General features: G+C 39.1%; 3 pseudogenes; all 3 read right to left on the reverse strand.

Annotated features, from left to right (window-relative positions):
• Nucleotides 1–231: 231 nt before the first annotated feature.
• LOC149195828 (RNA-binding protein L pseudogene) lies at nucleotides 232–1365 on the reverse strand (annotated as a pseudogene).
• Nucleotides 1366–9726: 8361 nt separating this feature from the next.
• LOC149195829 (polyadenylate-binding protein RBP45 pseudogene) lies at nucleotides 9727–12551 on the reverse strand (annotated as a pseudogene).
• A 4682-nt stretch (nucleotides 12552–17233) lies between these two features.
• LOC149195830 (uncharacterized) lies at nucleotides 17234–19378 on the reverse strand (annotated as a pseudogene).

Raw genomic sequence — 19378 nt, forward strand, 5'->3', positions numbered from 1 at the left:
TGTTTGTTGAGGATGTGTGACATAACCATAACCAACAATGTATCCTTGTCCATCACCATAATATGCCACATTCCAATGATTTGGATTTGGTTGCTGTGTTTGAAAAGGCCCTGCACGCTGCACTTGTTTGTTTCTTCCTCAAGAAAGCCTAATTGGTCTCTGACCAAGAACTGTACCATGTAACATTTGCAATGCTAGCTGTGCAAATGCCCTGTTGCTAAACTGGACAAATCAACACCGCTTGCCGAAAGGTATCTTTGCATGCACAAGCTCACCACACTGGCCAAATGTCTCCATCAGCATTTCCACTGTCACATTGGAATCAAAGCCACCAACAAACAGAGTAGTATTGTTTGGATCATTCTCTGGGTCCAACTCGACCACTTGAGGAGGATAGGGTTGCTGCACTTGTTTGTTTCTTCCCCAAGAAAGCCTAATTGGTCTCTGACCAAGAACTGTACCATGTAACATTTGCAATGCTAACCCTGCAGATGCCCTGTTGCTAAACTGGACAAATCCACACCGCTTGCCGAAAGGTTTCTTTGCATGCACAAGCTCACCATACTGGCCAAATGTCTCCATCAGCATTTCCACTGTCACATTGGGATCTAAGCCACCAACAAACAGAGTAGTATTGTTTGGATCATTCTCCGGGTCCAACTCGACCACTTGAGGAGGATAGGGTTGCTGATAAACAGTAGTTTTCTTTGTTATGGCAGGAGCTATTCGGATAGGTCCGGAGGAACAAAATATTCCATTCATTTCTGTTATAGCCCTAGCCTGCTCATTCCCATCCCCAAATGTTACAAACCCATATCCTTTTGAACGGCCTGTAACCCTATCAGTAATGACCTTTGCTCCTTTTACAGATGGGTATCTGGCTCTGAAGGTCTCTCGCAGCAGCTCATTTGTGTCATCGGATGCCAAATCTCCCACTAATATATTAAAATATTCAGAACGATTTTCTCCACCAGTATTCGTTGCCCAATTTAGCCTATAAAATTGTTCAGCCCTGGGCATCTCTACACCATTGTAATTTTGGAGAACCATCTGGGCTGTTGCATTGCTTGCAAAATCCAAGAAGCCATAACCCTCTGAATGTCCAGTCTGCTTATTGCGTATGATCTCAAGGGAAAGAAGGTCCTGGGTAGAAGCAAAACATTCGTGCAGATAATTCTCATCCATCCAATGCTGCAAACCTCCGATCCAGAGGGTACTAATATCGTCGGCCGAGTTCACTTCTTGCCGAGATTGCTGCACCATAACCTGAGGTTGAGGTTGGGGTTGCTGGGGCATCATCAATTTTTCTTGATATTGTTGCTGCTGGGAATCGATCGTGGGCTCTGTAGTGGGATCTGGCTGCATCCTTCTAAAATATTTAAAAGAATGCCAGAAAAATCTCCCAGACACAGCGCACTGCAGGAAATCTATGGCAACTCGAAAGGTACGCAAAAATTCAATGAAGGCTGGGCAGGTTTTAATCTAGACTTCAGAGAGCTACAACTTCTGTCCACTTATATGCTCGAAAGAAATACTAGAAAGTAACACTGTATGTTGGTAATAGAAGATGTGTAGGTTCTATATATATTCGCCTTTACCCGTCCGGGCCTGGCTTGTACTATCAAAATGTGGATGCTTCATTTTGTTGGGGTTTGTTGAAGATAAATGTATTAATTTCAAGAAAACGTTAAACAATGGAAATGAGATTCTTATTTATGATCGTGCCTTTACAAGAATTTGATATTTTTTAGTAGGCAATCTCTCTGGCTCAATATTTCTCAATTAGGTTTATAATAATCATGTCACTTATTTCGAAGAATGTTAGAAATTATTGGGTGGTGAATATCACAATTAATATAATATGATATATATATGATTTTTGAGAGAATATATGATATTATTGTGTATAATTTTATATAAGACTAGATCCGTAATAATGATAAACATAGTATAGTATGTGGTACCTTGTTACAATAATATTGTTTTTTTTAATATTGAATTTCATTAATGTTGATGTTATGATACATGACACTTGTGGGGTGTTCTTACCTATCAACATATAGACATTACTAGATTTTTACATTTTTGGAGTCACTTTGATCACTGCAATACTTGACAATATACTCCTATTAAAATTATTACATTACATATTGTAATAAAATTCAGTTTGTAGAATAAATTTATTAATACTTTCTTATTAAAGTTATCAAAAAAAAAGTCGAACGATGCGCGCTAGGGTCTGCGCAGACAGACAGCGCTGACAAGAGGCATAGCAGGGAGCAGACTGTGGAAGGCGGAAATCGATTAGTTTGAGCAGCGAATCCCCGCTGCAAACGCGTGTCAGTCTTCTGAGTTCTCAGTGGCAGAGCTGGGGTTAAACCCTAAAAACATGCCCGGAGTGAAATGGGAGAACCAAAGGGGGGGGAGAGATCCCCTCCTTCAAAAATGTGGTAATAGGCGAGACCAGCGCAGGTGGTGTTCAACAGAACGAGAGGGAAAGTCATGTCCCAGTAATGGGAAACCTGTGGCAGAAAAGGATGAGAGGAAAATGTCTACCTAGGGCACAAAAACAACCAAGGTATGTCGTCCCTTGCAACAAATTGGAGGAATATAACTGTTACATGAAGGACCATGCCCTAATCTATAAGTTCATAGGATACTGGCCTTCAGAGAAGGAGCTATATAGATGGATAGACCAGAGGTGGAGACCTAGAGGACGTGTGGATCTCAAATTGGGAGCTCAAGGTTTTTTCACAGCGATCTTTACAAATCTGGAAGACAAGAACAGGATCTTTGAGGAAGGGCCATATTTCTTGAACAATGCAGGCCTGTTCATGAAATATTGGGAGGAGAGATACAGCCCAGAAAAGGAAAAACTGCTTGATGCACCAGTCTGGGTTCGACTGTTTGGGCTTCCTGATGAATTCTGGGACCCGGAAATTCTGGAAGGAATAGGCAACACAATTGGAAGCTTTGTCAAAATTGCAGAGGCTACGAAACGAGGTAAATATAATGCTTATGCAAGGATCTGTGTATACATGAATCTGGCAGAACCCCTCCCGGAAAACATTGAGGTGGAGTATCATGATGAGGTTTGGAAGCAGCCAATCGATTACGAACACATCCCATTCAGATGCCGCAACTGCCATGAATATGGTCATTTATATAGGCAATGCCCGCTGAATAGAGAGGAAGAGTCAAAGAAAGGTCAAACGGATTATCAGAGAAGTACTGAGAGAATGGAGGAGTCAGAGAAAGGTTTTCAGCAGGTTACAAGGAAGAAGAGACAGAATAAAGAAGGACCAAAAACCCAATCTCAGGAGAAACCCAGCCAAAAAAACAATCAAAACAAGTTTCAGGTGCTGCAGAGCGAAAATGAGGAATATGAAATAAATTTGGAGGACGATGAGGACCCGGGGAACACCCCTATGGAAATCGCCGGAGAGGAGAAAGGAAAGGAAAAGAACCCGAACAGAATCAGTAGAGAACGACCGGAGGAGAAGGTGGAAGAAACAACAGTGGAATCCCAGATGGAAGTGGAAAACCAAACTGAAAGCGAAGTTGAAGAGGAGAAAATCATGAAAAGGTTAATCCAAGAATGGAAGTATCTTGACAATAGATTCATACCTGAAAAACAGAAACAGCTGTACAAGGAAGTTTTCCAGAAATACAAGGAGAGAAAAGGGGAGCAACTGGATAAACAGGTAATGGCAGGAAGTGAACAGGGGAATGAAGCGGCGGGAATGGGCGGCTCTGGAAAAAACAGCAGGAAAAGAGGCCGGAAAACAATGAATGAAACTATCCAGACGGTGGGAGAAATGTTGATAAACTCAGGTAAGGTGATACCTCTGTCTGAGGTATTTTTCCCCTCCTTTCAAAAGTTTTAAATGATTGTGATTAGTTGGAATATTAGGGGTTTGAACAGTAAAGGTAAACAAAGGTATATGAAGGATAAGCTGAAAAAAGAGAAGCCTAGTATCATGATTTTACAGGAGACAAAGATTTTGGTTCAGCAGCTTGAAGAAATAATTGAAAAAAGCAGATTGCAATACAAAGTGATAGGGCAAGACGCTATCGGTTCTGCAGGAGGCATTGCAGTTCTGTGGAATCCGAATGAAATCATTTTGGATAGTTGGACCAGCATGAGTAGAGTCCTTACTGGTCTGGGTAGGATAGTAGGAACTAAGGAACAGGTGGTCATTTCAGGGGTTTACGGCCCCCCTTCTCCTGGGGAAAAAGAGAATTTTATAAACAGTATAAAAACAATCCGTAGACTTTATCCGGAAGCTGCTTGGATCATTGGAGGCGACTTCAATTTGATCAGATCTTTAGAAGAGAAAAAAGGAGGGGTAAGGAAGATGGACCACTTCATGGACAAATTTAATGAGATGATAGAGGACTTACAACTTGTTGACATTCAGACCATTAATGGGATTTGCACCTAGAACAACAGAAGGGGAGGTAAAAATCAAATTGCATCAAGACTGGATAGATTCCTAGTATCTGAAGCCATCATGAACAAGGATGTTTTTGTGGAAGCCAAGACCATACCATCCCTGGGATCCGACCACTGGCCGATTCGACTAGAGGTTGATATCAAAAGGACTCAGGGGAAAAGACCCTTCAGATTTGAAGCCTTCTGGTTGAGGGACCCCGAATTCATCAAGAAAGTAGAGGAATGGTGGAAACAATGTATTGTTCAGGGCAGAGGTAAAATGCATACGTTCCAATTAAAACTGAAAGAGCTGAAAGGGAGAATTAAAAAATGGAACAAGGAAGAGTTTGGTAACATTCTGGAAGACAAGCAAAAACTAGAAGGGGAAATGGAGGATCTTCAACAGAAGATGATTTTGGAAGGCAGAACAGAGGAAAGCATTAACAGGGAAGGGGTAATCCTTGGTAGATTGGAAGAGAGACGGAAGCAAGAGGAAATCTTGTGGCGACAAAAATCAAGGATAAAGTGGCTAAGGGAGGGGGAAAGAAACACTAAATTCTTCCATCAGGTTATGATCAAACATAGACAGGGAAACAGAATTCTATCCATCAAAGACAAGAATGGGGAAAGAGTGGTGGAGGAGGCTGAGATTGAACAAGTCTTAGTGGATCACCATAAAGAAATTTTAACCGAACCTCAAGCTGATAGAACGAGAGCCATTCAGGAGATCTGCTCGGCCATCCCCAGCTTGGTTACCGAGGACCAAAACAAGGCGCTGATGAGAGCTGTGACCTTAGAAGAGCTTGAGGAAGTTGTGAGAGGAATGAAGAAAGGTACAGCTCCTAGCCCGGATGGCTACACGGTGGACTTTTACCAGGCAGGCTGGCACTTCTTGGGGAGAGAGATCCTGGATCTAGTGGAAGAATCAAGGATGCACCAGAAGGTATGGCCCGCTCTTAATTCTACTTTTTATGCCCTCATTCCTAAGGGAGACAATCTAGAAGATGCTAATGGCTTTAGACCTATAGCACTGTGTAATGTCATTTACAAGATTATAACATCCCTGATTGCCAAGAGATTAAAACCCCTCCTGGACAATTTAATCTCGGCTGAAAAAACAGGTTTTGTGGAAGGCAGACAGATCCTTGATGGTCTTGTTGTAACTCAGGAAGTTATCCATTCCCTGAAAGTTAAAAAGCAAAAAGGAATGATGATCAAATTAGATTTGTCCAAGGCTTATGATAGATTAAATTGGAGATATCTGGAAACTGTCCTAGAAAGATTTGGTTTTCACAAGAGATGGATTGCCTGGATCCATAATCTGATTTCTTCTCTTAATGGTAGCCCCACGAAAACCTTTAATGCCTCTAGAGGTATTAGGCAGGGAGATCCGTTGTCCCCGTTTCTATTCATTCTAGCTGCTGAAGGCCTGGGTCGATTCATCAAAAAAGAGAGAGCAGCAAACTGGATAAAAGGTCTGAGAATATGGGGAAACAACTTGCCTCTAACTCATCAACAATTTGTTGATGATATTATGTTGTTTGGAGAACCAACGGTAAAAGAAGTAAAGCACCTCAGGAGAATCTTGGATCTGTTCGCGGAGGCTTCCGGGTTGGAAATCAATAAAGATAAATCTTGTATCTTCATTTTCAACACAGTGGACTAGATCAAAACCCATCTCATTAGATTACTGGGATTTAAAAGAGGTGAATTACCTACGAAATATTTGGGTAATATTTTGGACTTCACCTCTAAAAGGATGAGAAATTGGCAAGGTGTCCTGAATAAACTGAGCAACAAGGTTGCAAACTGGGCCTTCAGGGTTCTAAACATTGCTGGAAGAGTTGTTTTGGCCAAATCGGTCCTCCAGGCCATCCCCATCTACCCTCTATCGATTATGGCTGCCCCTGTAGGGGTATGTGCTAAGATCAGGGAAATCATAAGGAATTTCATATGGAGCGGGTCTGATCAGAAGAAAAAATGGGCCTTAGTGTCGTGGAGTCAGCTAACGGAAAGAAAGGAGAAAGGAGGGTTGGGGCTAAGGGACCCTGAAGTTCTCAACAGAGTTTTGGGAGCCAAACTGTGGTGGCGATGGCTCAGAGGGGGAAACGATCTCTGGAAAATCATATGGAAGACTAAATACAGAATGCCTGACTCTCCGGTCGAGATCCTAAGACAGCAGGAAATCCCCAAAGGATCCACAATTTGGGAATTAGCCTGTCAAAACAGGGATCTGGTTGAGAAACATACTTTCTGGAAAATATGGGGGGGTACAGAGGCCAACTTCTGGGAAGACAGGTGGCAACAAAGAGAAAGATTGAGCAGAATCCAGAACCTTCACCAGATCCGGGGTAGAATTGAAGGAGACAGAACCTGTGTAAGGGATTACTGGAAGGTAAATGATATGGTAGAGGGATGGAGAGTTTGGGAAGACCCGGTAGAATGGGACCGAGAGCTAAGCACAGACCTCCAAGAAGTTTACAAGAAAGAAATGGGATCTAGGAAAATCAGAGCTCGTAATGGGAAGGATATCCTCAGGTGGGGGAACTCCACGAAAGGTTCGTTTACCACCAAGGAGGCTTACTACCTAATGGATACTCAAAACAGAGGTGACAGGAATTTGGAATGGAAAACAATATGGGAAAGCAATTGGTGGCCAAAAGTGTCCATTTTTGTTTGGCTGGCCTCAAAGAACAAAATCCTAACCTGGGATCGTATTCAGAAAAAGGGCTTCAATGGCCCTTCGAGATGTTACCTGTGCAACAATGATGGAGAGACCAGGGATCATCTGCTGGTCAACTGCCCGTTTGCAGAGAAACTTTGGACGAATACTAAACGAACTTTCAATAAACTTGGAATTAATATCAGAGAATTTAATGAACTGATATTCCAATGGAGTAAGGAATCCTTTCACTGTAGAGTAGTCCAGAGGGCATGGAATCTTATCTCTACATTTATACTCTGGATGGTCTGGAAAGAGAGAAACCGGAGGTTATTTCAGAATTCTACTAAGGAACCAGAGGTAATCTGGGAACGGGTGGTCGAGGTTATGCGAGAAACAATCTTAGTCAATAAGTGGGAGGGAGATGACTGGAAGGTGAACCAGGAAGAACAAGGAATTCTGAACAAATTAAATTTAAAATTCGAGATGGTCCAATTTAAGCATTCGGCTCACCACGATATGAGGATTCAAAGCCCTGACAAATTCAGATATCCTAGAGATCACTTTGTTAAGCTCAACTTCAACGGGGCCTCGAAGGGGAACCCGGGCGAAGCTGGCTTTGGGGGCATCTTCAGAGACAACAATAACCAAGTAAGGTGGATATTTGCAGAATGGGGAGGTGAGATGACTAATAATGAGGCCGAGTTCTGGGCTCTGCATCAAGGATTACGAATTGCTGTTAGGAATGGCTATACCAATCTGGAAATCACAGGTGACTCGCAGATTGCAGTGGACATGCTGAGGAGGCTCAGCAACGGGAGCGGATGGGAGAAAGTCACTAACAGCTGGCGGACTACGGGTATTGTTCAGGAAATTGTTGATCTTGTAAAACGAATTCAATACAGAATTATAAACCATGTTCGAAGGAGAGGGAATCAGGCAGCGGATTGGCTGGCCAATTGGGGCTGCAGGGGACGTGGCAGCACGATTGACAGTCAGTGGAGAGCCGTGGAGGGAAACAGAGAGTGGAAGGAGCTGTCGGACATCATTAAGGCTGATCATGATCAAGCCACAGAGGAAAATACACGGATCGGTGAGCTGGATCAATAGTAGGACGTGGAGATCCCGATATAAGAACATGGTTCAATCGGGCTTCGGTAAAGATATCATAACAGATTATAGGATATACGATTAGAAGTTACGAGGCAGTACAGCGACGGCGAGAGGGGTGAATAGTCAGGAGTACACACAAGGTGAGGCAATTAATGCTCGATACATTAGAGGAGATGGGAGCGGTTCGTCAGATTTCACAGCAGAGGAGATTAATAAGGAAATGATGGTCGAAGGTAGTGGCATGTCGGAAATCCACCGGCGGCAATTGGAAGTTGAACCCAGGTGGTACCCCGCGGACAGGAAAACTCTATATTTCCAAAGTAGGATGAACGCAAAATCATTGTATGATTTCCTAATTCGGGGAGGTTCGGAGGTAGCAGTTGAGGGGAAGCAGCGAAGAACTAAGACCTTAGAAAACCAGAGTTCGGTGCGCGACAGAGCCACGGGCAACATGGAAACCAGACAGAAATTGAGAGGAGCAGAGGAGCAGCATAGCGCAGAGGTGGGGAACAGGAGCCGGAAGGGCAAAAGCATTCTGCAGGACGAGCAGCCATTCAAGATATGGGATGTTGAAGATGATTCAGAAGAGGAGCTAGGTCCTGGCGAAGGGAGTGAACGCCTTTACCCTCAGGAGAACTCTGCGGATGATATAGATCAACAGATGGGGGAGGACCAGACCGGGTCGCCGGTCCGACGGTATGGCTTGAGGAAACGAAGCAGGACTCCCAACAGGGACGGGGACTCGGGGCGGAAAAGAGGCCGAGGGCAGAGGAAGAAAGCGCAGGAGGAAGGGGAGACTTCTAGGCGCGACCAGAATAAAGATAAAAAACAAAAGAAGACTGTGAACCACAGGATTCGAAGGGCTGAACAGGCTTATTACCGCAACTCCAATCCTGCTGTGCGCAGAATAATGCAGTATCTTGAAGAGGAATCGTTACAGGATCAATCTGCAGAAGAGATGGAAGAGTGGGAGTTTCTGCTCCATGACCCTGGTCACACCAGGGGGCAAATGTCATTGTTCAAACAATCCCTGCATATCTATTGGGTGATGAAGGGGCTTATGGCAAAGGCTCTGGAGCAAGTGGCAAAGGAGATGGTTGAGTTGGCCCAAGGAAATCCAGACATTCGCAGAGAATTGAGCTTCATACGTATAGCAATGGCGAGGCAGGAGGAGAAGCTGGATGCAATCCAGCAAATGCTGAATCGGGACCATCCAGAACCAGCGGGAGCAGCTAACCAGCAACCAGATGGGGGCAACGATTGACATAAGATATGTTTAGAAACTGCAATAGTTTTTTTGATTATGGCTTTTTACATGCTAAAGATAGGGAAATGCAAGTAGTGCAGATTAGTAGTATTAGTAAGTCTCATGACTGCATCGTTTATTTAGCTAAGACAACCAGACTGTGGACCTTCTATTTTTGGGCTGCAATTAAAAACTATAGGTGGATTTCTGACCCGGTTTCCCCACGTGGGCGGGCTGTAACATTTTTGAAATGATGTAATGTTCTGATGATCATGTAATAGAAAGAGTACCATCCTAGCTTACAAAAAAAAAAAAGTTATCAAAAAAAAGTCTTAATATCCACATTCCAAGGTACCAAACCAAAGCCTATGATTCTAGAAATAAATTTCTACACTCCAAAAATTGATATTCCAAATTATTAATACTCCAAAAATTGAAAAATTCACATCAATATAATTATTAGTAAATATATAATCACCCACAGATAGTTTGGTTAGTATGTGAGAAATCTTGTCCTTTAATATTGTATTTAAAAATAATAAACTATTATTTCCATTAAAAATATATAAAAATAAATAATAGCAATAAAATAAAATAAAATAAAAAAATCTTTCAACTTGAAGCATACATAAAACATTTCAATTTGTATCTTAATTTTACATCAACTTTATATAGAGAAAGTAATTGAAAATAAAAAATTTATAATTGTGCAAATAGACATGTCTATTTCTAGATAGACCTTCCAAAATTGTAATATAATTATTAGTAAATATTAGGTGGATGATAGAGAATTTAGCTCCATGGAATATGTTGGAATATTCATATTTAGTTAAGCTCTTTTAATTAATTTATCTCAAATTAATTAATTAAAAAATGTCATATCAACAATTACTATATTGGGTATATGGTGTTGATAAGTCATGGTATTGGCCCATGGCATTGTAACAAAATATATTTACAAGTTAAAAATTTCCATGGTAAGATGGAGGTGAATCTCCATGGTTAAGAATATTGCTTAACTCACACATTAATTATGTTTATAATAATTATAATTTAAAATTTAGTTAAAATTTACTATTATTTTTTAATCAAGGAAATGTGATGTGTCATGGGATAAGTGTTTTGATGCTTATCATGGATTGATGTCTATTGACATTTACCAACCATTTAATTTATATGGTTGCACTAGTTTAGTTTATAATTTCTTTCCTTCACTACTCAAAATCGAATTAACACATTGCATCTAAAAATAATATTGATATTATGCTCCAAATCAAGAAATGTGTAAGTGACTTAAAAAAACAACAAAAGCAAAAAACTAAATTTTGGTTTAAATGAAATAATATATATGTTGAGGAACATCTCATATATATATAAATAGAAAGAAAAATACTTGTTACCTTTATGCTCCAAATCAAGAAATGTGTAAGTGACTTAAAAAAACAACGAAAGCAAAAAACTAAGCTTTGGTTTAACTAAAATAATATATGTTGAGTAACATCTCATATATATATAAAAAGAAAGAAAAATACTTGTTACCTTTCAATACGAGGAAAATATATATTTAAAAATATATGAATAAAAAAATAATATTTTATCTGCAAGAGGTAGCTCAAGTGGCAATGGCCGTGGAAATGAAGTCTCACAGAATCGGAGATCCTAAAATGGGGTGAATAATAGACATGTAGAAACTCGAAAACGAGGAGGTCGTACCAAGCTTAAAGAAGAATAAAAATAATATAAACAAAAAAATAAAAATAATATAAACAATATATTGCGTAAATAAAATATTTTAATATCTATATATATATATATATATATATATATATATATAGATATATATATATATATATATATATATATAGGTATAGATATAGATATAGATATATCTATATCTATATCTATATCTATATCTATATCTATATATATATATATATATAAACCCAAATATATATATAGATGATTATTCTCGCAAGACTTGGATATACTTCTTGAAAAATAAGGATGAAGTGTTCACTTGGTTTCGTCACTTCAAAGTCTTGATCGAGAATCAAACTGTAAAGAAGATCAAGATCTTAAGGACTGACAATGGGACTGAATATGAATCCAATGAGTTCCATGACTTTTACAAAGAGGTTGGCATTAAGAGGGAGACTAAAACACCATATACTCCTAAGCAGACTTGTGTGGCAGAAAGGAATAATCATACAATTATGGAAGTTGTCCGTGCTATGCTTCACGATCAAAGACTTCCGAAGTTTCTATGCGCTAAAGGTGCAAATACCGTCGTATATGTGCAAAACCAATGCCCTCATCAAGCATTGGGTTCCAAGAATCCCTAAGAGATTTTCACTGGTAAGAAACCTGACATATCTCATTTTAGAATTTTTGGAAGTCCGATATATTTCCATGTGCTGAAGGAGAAGAGGAATAAATTGGGTGCATCTGGAAAGAAAGGAATCTTCGTGGGCTATAGCGAAAACATTAAGGGCTATAGAATCTATGTGGCTAGTCAAAGGGAAATCGAGATTAGTCTGCTTTGTTATGGCAGGAGCTATTCGCATAGGTCTGGAGGAACAAAATATTCCATTCATTTCTGTTATAGCCCTAGCCTGCTCATTCCCATCCCTAAATGTTACAAACCCATATCCTTTTGAACGGCCTGTAACGTTATTCGTAATAACTTTTGCTCCTTTTACAGATGGGTATATGGCTCTGAAGGTCTCTCGTGGCAGCTCATCTGTGTCATCAGATGCCAAATCTCCCACGAATATAGTAAAATCTTCAGAACGATTTTCTCTACCAGTTTTTGTTGCCCAATTTAGCTTGTAAAATTGTTCAGCCCTGGGCATTTGTACACCATTGCAATTTTGGAGAACCATCTGGGCTGCTGCATTGCTTACAAAATCCAAGAAGCCATAACCCTCTGAAAGTCCAGTTTGCTTATTGCGAATGATCTTAAGGGCAAGAAGGTCCAGGGTAGAAGCAAAACATTGCTGCAGATAATTCTCATCCATCCAATGTTGCAAACCCCCGATCCAAAGGGTCCTAATCTCGTCTGTGGAGCTCACTTGTTGCGAGGATTGCTGCACCATAACCTGAGGTTGGTGTTGTGGTTGCTGGGGCCAAAACCTAGCTTCGAGAGGCAGGGGCATCATCAATTGTTATTGATGTTGTTGCTGCTGGGAATCGATCGCTGGTTCTGCTGTGGGATCTGTCTGCATCATTCTGAAATATTTAAAAGAATGCGAGAAAAAACTCTGCGACATAGCGCAATGCAGAAAATCTATGTCAGCTCGAAGGGTACTAAAAAATTCTATGAAAGCTGAGCAGGTTTTGATCCATACTTTAGAGAGCTATAGATTTTCTCCACTTATATGCACTAGAAAGAAATTATAGAAAGTAAAAATTTCTGTTGGTAATCGAAGATGTGTAGGTTCTATATATATTCGCTTTACTGGTCCGAGCTGACTTTTACTGGTTGGTGCCCATCGGTGTTCTAAGCTTCATTTTGTTGGGGTTGGTTGAAGTTAAATGTATTAATTTAAAGAAAATGTTAAACCATAGAAATGAGATTCTTATAATTTTAGGTTACTTTTGATATATTTCGAGGTTTTATATAAATTTAAGAATTAATAAATTTTGGGTATTAAACTTTTGCAACTTTGCCACGTGGAAGGATTAGACATTTTATCAACTTTGTTGGGCAAAAACTTGGTTGAAAAAAGTTTTTTTTTAAATAATATTTATTCCTCACCATATGTGTTATCTTATTTTTTGAGGACAGTTGAATTGGTTTTCTCATGAGATGAGTGAGAATTAAGCCAGATTAAATATATGAATTTTAATATTTGGGGATTACTATTATGAAGATGGATTATGGGAGTGTGTGACTTGAACTATTGATTAGGCCATGTAGATACTTTCTCCGATCTACCATATAAATGTTTCTGATAAAATGTGTTTCTGTCCCACTTTCCTTATCAGAAATAGGAAGTTTAGCATCTGGGTGGAAAGGCATTGGTCAGTTTGTTCCGTTTCAAGAGAATTCTTTCTATGATCGAATCCGAATCAGGAAGGGCTCCGTGAGATCCGAACAGTGGGACAATATTTTCATATATTCAATAATTTGACTATATGACTTTACTTCTCCTTTTCATAGTGTGAAAATGCATCCATTTCGATGGGAAAACTATTGGAGTGAAAGAAGGGATCTAAGGAAGGAGAGAGGTCGGATCAATAAAAATTCAATACCTTGTATGCTAAAAAACTTTTTAGGTCTATTCGTGGTGATAAACACAAATTACAAGGACTAAGATGGTCCAAAAGGCATATCGACCATGATCGAATTTGTGAGCTTACTTGGGTCATGAGCATTTAACTGGAATCATAAAATGACCAATGATAGATGATCATAGACATTATTGGTTCCTATTTTTCCAATTCGTCTTCCATCACGGGAAAAATAAGTGATATATACTTCCTCCAGTTATTGTTCGAGCCGGATGATAAAAATTGGCATGTCCGGTTCTTTCGGGGGATAGATCCATAAAGATCTACTTATCCCAATAACAAAGAAACCTGACCTAAATGATCCTGTATTAAGGGCTAAATTAGCTAAAGGTATGGGACATAATTATTATGGAGAGCCCGCTTGGCGCAATGATCTTTCATATATTTTTCCAGTAGTAATTTTAGGTACTATTGCATGTACAATAGATTTAGCGGTTCTAGAACCATCAATGATTGGTGAACCAGCAAATCCATTTGCAACTCCTTTGGAGATATTGCCCGAATGGTATTTTTTCCCTGTATTCCAAATACTTCGTACAGTACCTAACAAATTATTAGGTGTCCTTTTAATGGGCTCAGTACCCGCGGGATCATTGACGGTGCCTTTTCTAGAGAATGTGAATCAATTTCAGAATCCATTTCGTCGTCCAGTAGCTACAACAGTATCCTTGATCGATACTGCAGTAGCCCTTTGGTTAGGTATTGGGGCAGCGTTGCCTATTGATGAATCTTTAACTTTAGGTCTTTTCCAATCCAATTTGATCCAACTGTCGAATATAAAAATATTTCAATTTTTTTATTCATATATCTAGGGAGTAGTTGCTTTAAGACAAATTATATCTCCCTAGATATACCCATCTTGTCAGATATTTCTTTCGAATATTCCACGAAAGAGAGATATGTCAAAGATTCTCATGACTCTCCAAAAGAACTTGGGGAAAGGAAATGAAGAGATGAAATGAAACCAACCATTTTATGAACCCGGAACTAATTCCTGGGTGGATCAATTGCAAAAAGTTTTTGTAGAACTTCCAATACCTGTTCGACAGATTCCTTCCCAAAGTGTTCAATTCTCATTAGATCTTCTCGACTGTAATTTAAGAGGTCCAATAATGTATGTATATTGGCTCTTCTAAGGGAGTTATAGGTTTTGGGGGGTAACTCTAATTGGTCAATGAAAATAAGTTGAAATGCTATTTTTTCTTTCGTTTCCCCTGTATCAGTCAATATGTGCGAAAGGGGGAAGGGAATCATATGAGACCCTTTTTTATTGTTCATTCCATCGATGTTCTGTTCCTCTCCATGTAGGAAGGGAATAAATAAGTCGATCAAATTTCGAGAAGCTTCGTAAAGTGCCTACCTAGGAGTTAACCCCCCATTTGTCCATATTTCCAGGAAAAGGACTTCTCGTATTTCATTTCTGCTCCCATAGGAATGAATACTATAATTCGCATCGCGAACAGGCATAAAAAAAACATCTATAGGAAAAATTCCGTCCTGATAATTATTTGGACTATGTATAATATATCTGCGATTTTTTTCAATTTGTAATCTGATATCAGAAGTAATTGATTTAGTAAGTCTAGCTATATGTTGTGTAGTATCAATTATTTTCACAGAAGGTGGTAATATGATATCTTGAGTAGTTACATTTCTAGGTCCAACAATATAAATAGAATCTTCTCGGATTCCGTACGAGTCACTTCTAATACACTTTCTTTTAGATTCATCAAAATGTCATGTACTGATTCTTCAATACCTATTATCGCGGAATATTCATGTTTTATGTTCTCTAATTTTACACGTGTGATACATGTTCCTTCTACTTCTCCAAGTAAAGCTCTTCACATTGCGATGCCTATTGTATCGGCTTGACCTTTGCGGAGTGGGGATAGAGAAAAACGGCCATAATGAAGACGCTTACTGTATGCTCTGGATTCGATGCATTTCCATCGTAGTGTCTGAATAGAGACTGAGATTTCATCTCGAATCATACCAAGAATATTTGATCAGATCATTAAATCATTTCTTTCTCTTGAAATTCATTCAATTCTTACACAAGTCTCTTTTTGGTAGGTCTACATCCATTATGTGGCATAGGGGTTACGTCACGTACAAAACTTAATAGTATGCCACTTCTACGAATGGTTCATAATGCTGTATCTCTCCCTCGACCAGGGCCACTTATCATAACTTCTACTCGTTCCATACCCCGATCCATTAATGCACGAATAACATTTTCTACTGCAGTCTCGGCAGCAAATGGTGTACCTCTCCTTGTACCTTTGAATCCACAGGCACCAGCAGAAGACCAAGAAATAACTTGTCCCCGTACATCTGTAGCAGTCACTATGGTATTGTTAAAACTTGCTTGAACGTAAATAACTCCTTTGAGTACTCGATGTTCATTCCTACGTGAACCAATTCTTTTTATAGTTTTTGAAATATTAATCATTATGAGTTCAGTTCGAAAAATGCATATCAAAATCTATTTTACCACTAGATCCGTTAATTGATATAGAAGAGGATTACCCCTGTTTTTGCTTATGTCTCGGATTAGAACAAATTATCATAACTAGTTTCCGTCTATGAATTGGTCGACATTTTCCACAAATTCTACGAATAGAAGCACGAATTTTCATATTTGTGACCCTCCAATTTTCTCATATTACATTTTGTTTCCTGAGACAGAGAGTCTGTTTCATCTGTGATTCTCTATCCCTATCAGATGTTCAAAAGGTGATTCAATCGTTTGAAGATTTTTTGCTAAGTCTATATATTATACGTCCTTTGGTTAAATCATAAGCACTTAATTCGACCTTGACCCTATCTCTTGGTAGTATTTGTACGGAATTATGTCGAATCCTAACCGAAATATGAGTCAGAATCTGACATCCATTATCTGTCAGAACTCGAAACATACTATTGGGGAGTGATTCAGTAACCAAATCTTCCGCATGGATCAGATTCTGTTTCTTCATCGAATCTCCTCTTTTGATTCAAAAACTTGACTAACGTGCTTGGATGAAGATGAATGGTGTCTCGACTTGCTCCGACTTTTCATACTATGGGGATATCTTACAGAATAAATTTTTTTGGACAACATTTGGATTAATTACCATACATAACATAAAATTTCTCCTCCACCTAGAAGTTTTGGAATTTCTCGATAATTAGAATAAATTCTCAAACCAGGTTTGCTGGTACGCTTTGACGTGGTCATATATGTCCTTTTCTTCCTTCTCCGATATTTTGAAGTCGAAATCAAAAAATATTTTTGGCCTTCCTGATGTTCCCTAACATCTTCTATAAAACCTTCTCGTAAAAGTATCCTTCCAATGTTCTTGGTAATATTAGTAGTTGTTACTCGAACCGTTCCTTTTTCTACCATGTCAACGTTTCTTATAGAAGTAATTAGATTGGTAATAGTATCGTTACCCATGACGAACGAATTCTTAGGAATTCCTGGTCTTGATATAAAAGGCATGTTCGATCTTCTTTGAGGAATATGCCTGAGGTGCAATGAATTTAATTGATCCATGTACCATTTGATGAACCTTAAGTCAAAGATTCTTACAAGATCTATCAGTACTTATAATACTTCGGGAGCCAATGAAACTATTTTCGTGAAATTCAATTGTCTCAATTCCTGAGCAACCGGACCCAAAACTCAAGATCCTTTTGGATTTCCTTCTTGATCAATGACAATAGCTGCATTGTCATCAGATCGTATCATCATTCCATTGTCACGTTCAAATTCTTTACAGGTGCGTATAACTACGGCTCTAACTACTTCCAATTTTTCCAGGGGCATGTTAGGTACTGCTTCTTTAATTATAGCAATGATAACATCACCTATATGAGCGCATTTACGATTACTTGCTCCTAGAACTCGAATACACATTATTTTTCGGGCTCCACTGTTATCCGCTATATTCAAATAAGTTTGAGATTGAATCATTTTTCCTCCAAAATATTTTTTACCTTGGCAGATAACATGGAAAAAAAGGAAGAGTTCTTATGAACTAGTAGTCTTCTTCCACCAGAAATAACTCTTTGATTCTGTATGGATGGGTTGGGTTAAGTAGTAACAAATTGAGTACATATAGGCATTTTGTATGCAGCTATTCTAGCAGCTGCTCTAGCGAAGGTTTCGGATACACCACCCATTTCATAAATTATTCGACCTGGTCTGATGACAGATACCCAATATTCGAGAGATCCTTTCCCGGAACCCATACATGCTTCTGCAAGTCTCATTGTAATAGGTTTGTCAGGAAATATACGTACCCATATTTTTCCACCACGACGGGCATAATGATTAATCGTTCTTCGTCTGGCTTCTATCTGCCCAGATGTGATCCAAGTGGGTTCAAGGGCTTGAAGAACGAATCTACTGAAACAAATGCGATTGCCGCGTTAAGGTACTCCTTTCATTCTTCCCCTATGTTGTTTACAAAATTTTGTTCTTTTTGGGTTATAGTCGATGGTTAATAGTATTTTGATCCCATCTCTAATCCAGAACCAGACATGAAAGTTTCTTCTCATCCGGCTCCTCGTGAATAATCAATGTGTAGATAAATGACTCTATATCTATGAATTACACATATTGTATATAGAATCTAATTTACAGGACGAATAACTCTTAAATTTCCATCCAATGTCTTAATAAATAATTTCACAGGCGAATATTTACTCTTCCAGTATTTGCTCCTTGGGGTCGACTTAGCTATAGACTCCAATGAGATTAATTGGTTTTTGGTTTATTTCGCCATCCTATCCAATGAATGATTAAGATTTCTATATGATCTTATGCAGTCATAGGTTCCATCGTTCCATAGCTTCTATCTAAATTCCCAGGTCTTCCCTCCACAATGGAGCTTTCTTTTCATCTGTTACGGAATCAATTTCCTTAGTTTCCATCGACCCGAAGCTCTTTCTCCTTCATAAACTGAATTCCTTCAATCTTGCTTGAATGAATCAGGATGATTCTTATGCTTTATCACACTGCTTTTTGGAGGGTAGTTAATGAACCATACAATATTGGGAGAATATTTCTCCTTTTTCTTCTTTTTCCGCATTACCAAACACCTTTCTCGCTTCACGAGAGATCAAAATATCATTTTTTCTCTCGTGGAAAAAAGTATTTACGAGGTGATAGTATCTACCCATAGTTATTGGATCTTGGAAATATGAAGCAATGAGTTAGTCTCTAGTTTATTTATAGAGACCAATCCATTCTTATTTCGAGTTCTCCATAACATAACTTCGGAAAAGAATGAAAAGCTCGATTCCAACGAGTCGCACACTAAGCATAGCACGGTTCCAAAATGGTAAATCTAATTTGTATTCGATCTGATAGAATTGATGATCCATGATCGGGCAGATTGGAAAAAAAGACCAATTATTCCTACTCTTCTAAAATCCAAATTTTTATCCCTAAAACTCCGTAGATGGTTTTAACCGGATAATAACAATAATCAATCCTAGCCCGAATTGTCTGTAGGGGAACCCTACCTCCCCTGTCCCATTCGACCCAGGCAATTTCCTTTCCATCGAGACGTCCTGCAATTTCGATCTGAATACCTTCTACCTCTTCCCATTCAGCCAGTTCAATAGCTTTCTTCAT

Source organism: Pinus tabuliformis, chromosome 2_2 (assembly GCF_031772625.1).
Source record: "Pinus tabuliformis cultivar Carrire ecotype Pingquan chromosome 2_2, CPIR1, whole genome shotgun sequence".
Lineage (NCBI taxonomy): Eukaryota > Viridiplantae > Streptophyta > Pinopsida > Pinales > Pinaceae > Pinus > Pinus tabuliformis.